This window comes from Bubalus kerabau, chromosome 7 (assembly GCF_029407905.1).
Source record: "Bubalus kerabau isolate K-KA32 ecotype Philippines breed swamp buffalo chromosome 7, PCC_UOA_SB_1v2, whole genome shotgun sequence".
Classification (NCBI taxonomy): domain Eukaryota; kingdom Metazoa; phylum Chordata; class Mammalia; order Artiodactyla; family Bovidae; genus Bubalus; species Bubalus kerabau.
In genome coordinates, this window is record NC_073630.1 from 102,241,173 (window position 1) to 102,247,801 (window position 6,629).

The window sequence follows — 6,629 nt, forward strand, 5'->3', positions numbered from 1 at the left end:
TTTGGTCATGCTGCATGGCTTGTGGGATCTTAGTTCCCTGGCCAGGGATTGAACCTGTGGCCTCTGCAGTGGAAGCTGAAGTCCTAACCCCTTGACTGCCAGGGAATTCCCCAGAGAATTTTAACAAACAGATTTTTCTAGGTTCCTCCCTGTCTACCAAACCTAGCTCACATTGTACTGTACTTATCTATGGTGATAACTCCCTTCCTGGAACACATCCTCTTTCTCCAGTTTGTAGGAAGTTGGAGAGGGAAGGAGGTAAAAGCTCTTCCTGATCTATTTGTTTTTTTAAAAAACAACCAGTCTACAGTAATCCTCACGCCAAAGAGACATATTTTGGGGTGATAAATTTTGCTCCCAGGTGGCACAGTGGTAAAAGAATCCAGCCTGGTGGGTTGCAGTCCATGGGGTTGCAAAGAGTCAGACATGACTGAGGATGCATGCATTTGCCATTGTCATACTGGCTATAAATTGGAGGTTCCCAAGACCCAGATTAACTTACTAGAGTGACTCAGAGAACTTAGGAAAACATTTCACTTACCAATGATCAGTTTTGCTTTTTTTTTTTTTTTTAATAAAAGAGCATAACTATGAAACAGCCAGATGGAAGAGGTGAATAGGGCAAGCACAGAGCTTCCACTCTCTCTAGACAGATACCACTCTCCCATCACCACCATGTGTTTCCAACCCTGAAGCCCTTGAACTCTGTTCTTTTGGGGTTTTATGGAGGCCTCATTATATAGGCATGATTGACAAAATCACTGACCGTTGATGACTGAACTCAGTCTTTTGTCCTTCTGCCCCCTCTGAGTGGGAGTAAAGGTTCCAACTCACTAACAGGTGGTTGATTCTTCCTGCTGCTAGCCTCCATCCTGCAGGACGTCCCGCTCCAGTATTCTTGCCTGGAAAATTCCATGGACGGAGGAGCCTGGCTACATACACTCCATAGGGTCACATAGAGTCAGACACAACTGAGCGATTAACACGGTCACTTCTAAAAGTCCCCTCTTTAGTATAAATTCTGCTGTGCTCAAAGGGGGTTCTACCACTCAGGAAATTCTAAGGGTTTCAGGAACTTTGTGCCAAGAACTGGGGGCAAAGATCAAATCCTTTTCTTATATGACAATATTATATAAATATTTGTAAATATGTGTTCCATATATAAATGTTATATATACATGGGTATGTATATAGAAGTCAGAGGGGGACTTAAAGGTATAGCCTAATAGAAACTTAACCTGCATAAACTTCTTCCTTCCTTAAAGAAACAAACAGGCAAGTGTTTGCAATCAGGTCACTAGACTCAGCTTAGGACATTTTCTGTGAAAATAAAAGACATGCTCCAAGGATGAGAGAGCAGTAGCATGCTGAAGCGTACTTGTTCCAGCTGGCTTTGCAACTTACTCTTTCAGAAGCTGGAAACAGATGAGCTCACTGTTAAGGACACATAACTGGAGGGCAATGATAAAGAGTAACCTAGAGACTGCCATTCATTTGCAGCCAAAACAAATAGACTGAGACAGATAAGCACTTCAGGTAAAGGGTCATACGCATGCCTCTGGGGATGAGGTATATTCTAAAAAGTGGCTGCCTTTGCTGGTCTAGCCATCCAAGGTGGACTTTTCCTACCTATCCTCCCCCAGTTATAAACGTTACAATATTTTGCCAGTTGGGATCTGCTACAGAGGGGCAGGCGTTCTTGCAACCCTCGTTCAGTGGAGGACAATAGAGAGCTTCTGAGGATGCAGTGACCCTAGGATAAGGGTACTCTTTGAGGATGTGGGTCTTCATAGGGTGTCTGGGGGACAAGTATGATGTTTAGGCCAAGGGTCAGCGTTGCCAGAGAGTACCTCCTGATCACACAACCATCCTCCTCCATGTGTTCTATTAAATTAATTAAACAAGGAGGTTATTAGACTGATGTGATTCTGTGCTGTGGTGGTCTAAATGCATACCTGCTCAGTCACTTTAGTTGGTAACTGTCTCAGGGTTAGGCGATCAAAATACTAAGGATAACCAGTCACAAATAGCCAAAATAAGTTTCAAATGATAGCCAGATAATTTCTTTTTTCCTGTTTCCACACTTTCTTTGTATGTCTTTCCCTTGGCTCCTGTCTGAAGAAGAGTTCCTCACCACTTTCAGTTTGGCTTTAAAACTATTTTATGTGAAGCAGATGTTCTTTGTGAAAATTATAATTGACAATAAAGGGAGTATGAAATGATACCTGCTAAGAAACATGAGACTATTAAGAAAAATTATGAAAGGCATCCGTGTTTCTCATGGTACTGGTGGAACTGAACTCTCGTTGCCTATTGCAGCAAATTCAACAACAAACCGCAATACTGGCTTTTCCTTTTCCTCCATCTCACTCTCCCTGACCTCTCATGCCTGCTTCCTGAGATCCCAAATAAACTACTGGACCCCAAGTATCTCAGACTTTGCTTTAGATGACCCCAACACCTGCTACCTAAGCATAGGAAGGGGTTGAACCCAACATACTAGTGGTTCCATATCCTGTTTCTAGATTCTCTAATCAAATGCTGTTACCATACTTGGTATAGAGGCCCTGAGCTGCTAATTCTGTTAACTCTGGCTAGGATAGTAAATTTGTAACTTTGGCATGACATTTTTGTACAAATTGTGTTTATATAGGTTTTGTGATTAATGTTGTTTTTAAGGTGTCTAAATGCTTAGGGAACTTGATCTACTAAATTTTTGTGTGTTTTTTTTAGATGTATAAGAATTTTTTTGTGTGTGTTTTAAATTTTTTTAAGGTATGTTTAGAAATATTATGTTAACTATGCAGATTTGCCTTATTAAGTTTGTTGTGCTGCAGTTTCAGGTAAACTAGCCTTGTTAGTGTCCTTTGAAAGGTCTATGGGAATGTAAATAAACATGTAAGTTGCATTTAGTAAAGTAACCTTCTTTCTAAATTCCATATATATGCGTTAGTATACTGTATTGGTGTTTTTCTTTCTGGCTTACTTCACTCTGTATAATAGGCTCCAGTTTCATCCACCTCATTAGAACTGATTCAAATGTATTCTTTTTAATGGCTGAGTAATACTCCATTGTGTCTACGTACCACAGCTTTCTTATCCATTCATCTGCTGATGGACATCTAGGTTGCTTCCATGTCCTGGCTATTATAAACAGTGCTGCGATGAACATTGGGGTACACGTGTCTCTTTCAATTCTGATTTCCTCAGTGTGTATGCCCAGCAGTGGGATTGCGGGATCATAAGGCAGTTCTATTTCCAGTTTCCAGCCACTGTTCTCCATAGTGGCTGTACTAGTTTGCATTCCCACCAACAGTGTAAGAGGGTTCCCTTTTCTCCACACCCTCTCCAGCATTTATTGCTTGTAGACTTTTGGATCACAGCCATTCTGACTGGTGTGAAATGGTACCTCAGTGTGGTTTTGATTTGCATTTCTCTGATAATGAGTGATGCAGATTTGCATTTTTTGAGCATCTTTTCATGTGTTTGTTAGCCATCTGTATGTCTTCTTTGGAGAAATGTCTATTTAGTTCTTTGGCCCATTTTTTGATTGGGTCATTTATTTTTCTGGAATTGAGCTGTAGGAGTTGCTTGTATATTTTTGAGATTAGTTGTTTGTCAGTTGCTTCATTTGCTATTATTTTCTCCCATTCTGAAGGCTGTCTTTTCACCTTGCTTGTAGTATCCTGTGTTGTGCAGAAGCTTTTAAGTTTAATTAGGTCCCATTTGTTTATTTTTGCTTTTATTTCCAATATTCTGGGAGGTGGGTCATAGAGGATCCTGCTGTGATGTATGTCAGAGAGTGTTTTGCCTATGTTCTCCTCTAGGAGTTTTATAGTTTCTGGTCTTACGTTTAGATCTTTAATCCATTTTGAGTTTATTTTTGTGTATGGTGTTAGAAAATGTTCTAGTTTCATTCTTTTACAAGTGGTTGACCAGATTTCCCAGCACCACTTGTTAAAGAGATTGTTTTTAATCCATTGTATATTCTTGCCTCCTTTGTCAAAGATAATATATATGGAATTTAGAAAGATGGTAACAATAACCCTGTATATGAGACAGCAAACGAGACACTGATGTATAGAACAGTCTTTTGGACTCTGTGGGAGAGGGAGAGGGTGGGATGATTTGGGAGAATGACATTGAAATACGTATAATATCATATATGAAACGAGTCACCAGTCCAGGTTTGATGCACGATACTGGATGCTTGGGGCTGGTGCACTGGGATGACCCAGAGGGATGGTATAGGGAGGGAGGAGGGAGGAGGGTTCAGGATGGGGAACACATGTATACCTGTGGTGGATTCATTTCGATGTTTGGCAGAGCCAATACAATATTGTAAAGTTTAAAAATTAAAAAAAAATAAAATTAAATTAAAAGTGACTCAAGAAGAAATAGAACACCTGAGTAAACCTATATCAAACAATAAGGTTGAAAAAAAAAGTAACCTAAGAACTAATTTAAAAACTAGTGGACTATCATCAACTGTACAAAAATAAATGTCTAAACTGCTATAGGAGCAAAGAAATATGACTAAAGCCACTCAGATAATGTGGGAGGCATTGAAACTGCTGTTTGAGCTGAGTCTTTTCTCTTTTTTTAATATTTATTTATTTGACTGTTCCAGGTGTTAGCTGTAGCATGGGGAATCTTCCATCTTTGCTGTGACATGTGGGATCTTTGGGGCTTCCCAGGTGGCACTAGTGGTAAAGAATCCGCCTGCCAATGCAGGAGACATGAAAGACTCGGGTTCAATCCCTGGGTGGGGAAGATCCCCTGGAGGACGGAATGGCAACCCATTCCAGTATTCTTGCCTGGGAAATCCATGGACAGAGGAGCCTGGTGGGCTATAGTCCATAGGGTCGCACAGAGGTGGACGTGAACGACTCTGAAGCAACTTAGCATGCAGGTGGGGTATTTAGTTGCAGCATGTGGGATCTAGTTCCCTGACCAGGGATCGAACCCGGGCCCTCTGCATTGGGAGCTTGGAGTCTTAGCCACTTGACCACCAGGGAAGAAACATAAAAGTTTGCTGCATAGAGAGGATGGTTAGAAGAGTCCAGATGGAGAGCAGAAGGAGCAGCACTAAAGGTAGGGAAGCAAAAGGTGAAAGAGGCTGTTTGTCCAGATCATTCAACCAGCGTATGGGTGGGAGAACAGACATGGGGTAAGCAACAAGAATTGAGGCCGAAGGAAACAGCAGGTGCTCTTGTGGAAGGACCTATCTGCTAAGGGAATGGAGAGCCATTTTAATTTTTAAGCACATTTTAAGCCAATTTAAGCCAATTAAAATTTTTAAGAATTTTAAGCAAAGTCAAAGAGACCAATTAGGAGATTATAACGATACCAGTGAAAAATTGGGCCTTGAATTTATTAAGCGGCAGAGGGGACAGGGAGAAGAAAAATAGACTGGATTGAACTTTGATCATGATCTGATCTCCATGATGAGGGAGGGAATTATGTTTGTGCCTGATGGTCTCTTTTCTTCAAGGTCAACTCTTGGTGTAGGGAAGGCTGAAAGGACAAAGGTCAGGGTGTAAACAAAGAAGTGAAGAAAACAAGGAATGTAGGCTTACGCTTTATTAAAAGAATAATCACTGTAATGTTAGGTTACAAAAATTACTTTATTTCAAATGTGAAAATATAAAAACCACTGACATATAAAATTTAAGGATATTAAAGCATCCAAACTTTAGGTACCAGCTTTAGCTCCTTATAAATGTACTTAAATGAGACAATATTCATAGCTGGCATAAATATAATTATATTTCTTAGAATTAAGACACAGGAGAAAATAATACATTCTGTTACTGATAAAAGCAGGGAGCTGTAGTGGTCAGTGTCATAGACTTCTCAACACCCTCTCCATTCCAAAAGATTATTAGGAGACAATTGGAGGAATCTCACTGATGTTGGCAGTTGGAGACAATGGCTATGCAGCCCCCTCCTGGCCAATATGATACAAGGAGACAAGAAAGGTTTGCTGAGAGAACCTCTGAGAAGTTCAAAAGTCTATGAAGAAGACAAAAAATGGCTCATCTTTCTCTGGCTACTGCCAGGTCTGAATGGGCCCATGGAATAGCTACAGACATCGTGCCTCCAGCTTGAGAATGAAGCTGGTGACAGAGCAGAGAGATACAAGCAACCTGTTTCTTTGGTGGCATTTTCAGCAGTGGAGCTCACCCAACTTGAACTTCTCATTATGTGGGATTATAAATGTCTGGTGGTTCAAGCCACTGGAATCAGGGTTTTCTGTTACTTGCAGCCAACTAAAACAAGAATTTAAGGTAAATTAAAGGTAAACATGGGGCTTCTCTGGTGGCTTAGACAGTAGAGAATCTGCCTGCAATGAGAGAGACCTGGGTTCGATCCCTGGGTCGGGAAGATCTTCTGGAGAAGGGAATGGCAACCACTCCAGTATTCTTGCCTGGAGAATTCCATGGACAGAGGAGCCTGGTGGGCTACAGTTTACAGGGTCTCAAAGAGTTGGACACAACTGCGTCACTAACAGAGATAAACATGAACAGATGCTTGTAATGTACGGAGTTAAATTTTCTCCTCCTGGTAAATCAATTTCGTTTGCAGTCATTTTTTATTTCATTTGAAGTGTATATAATCCCTTCCCT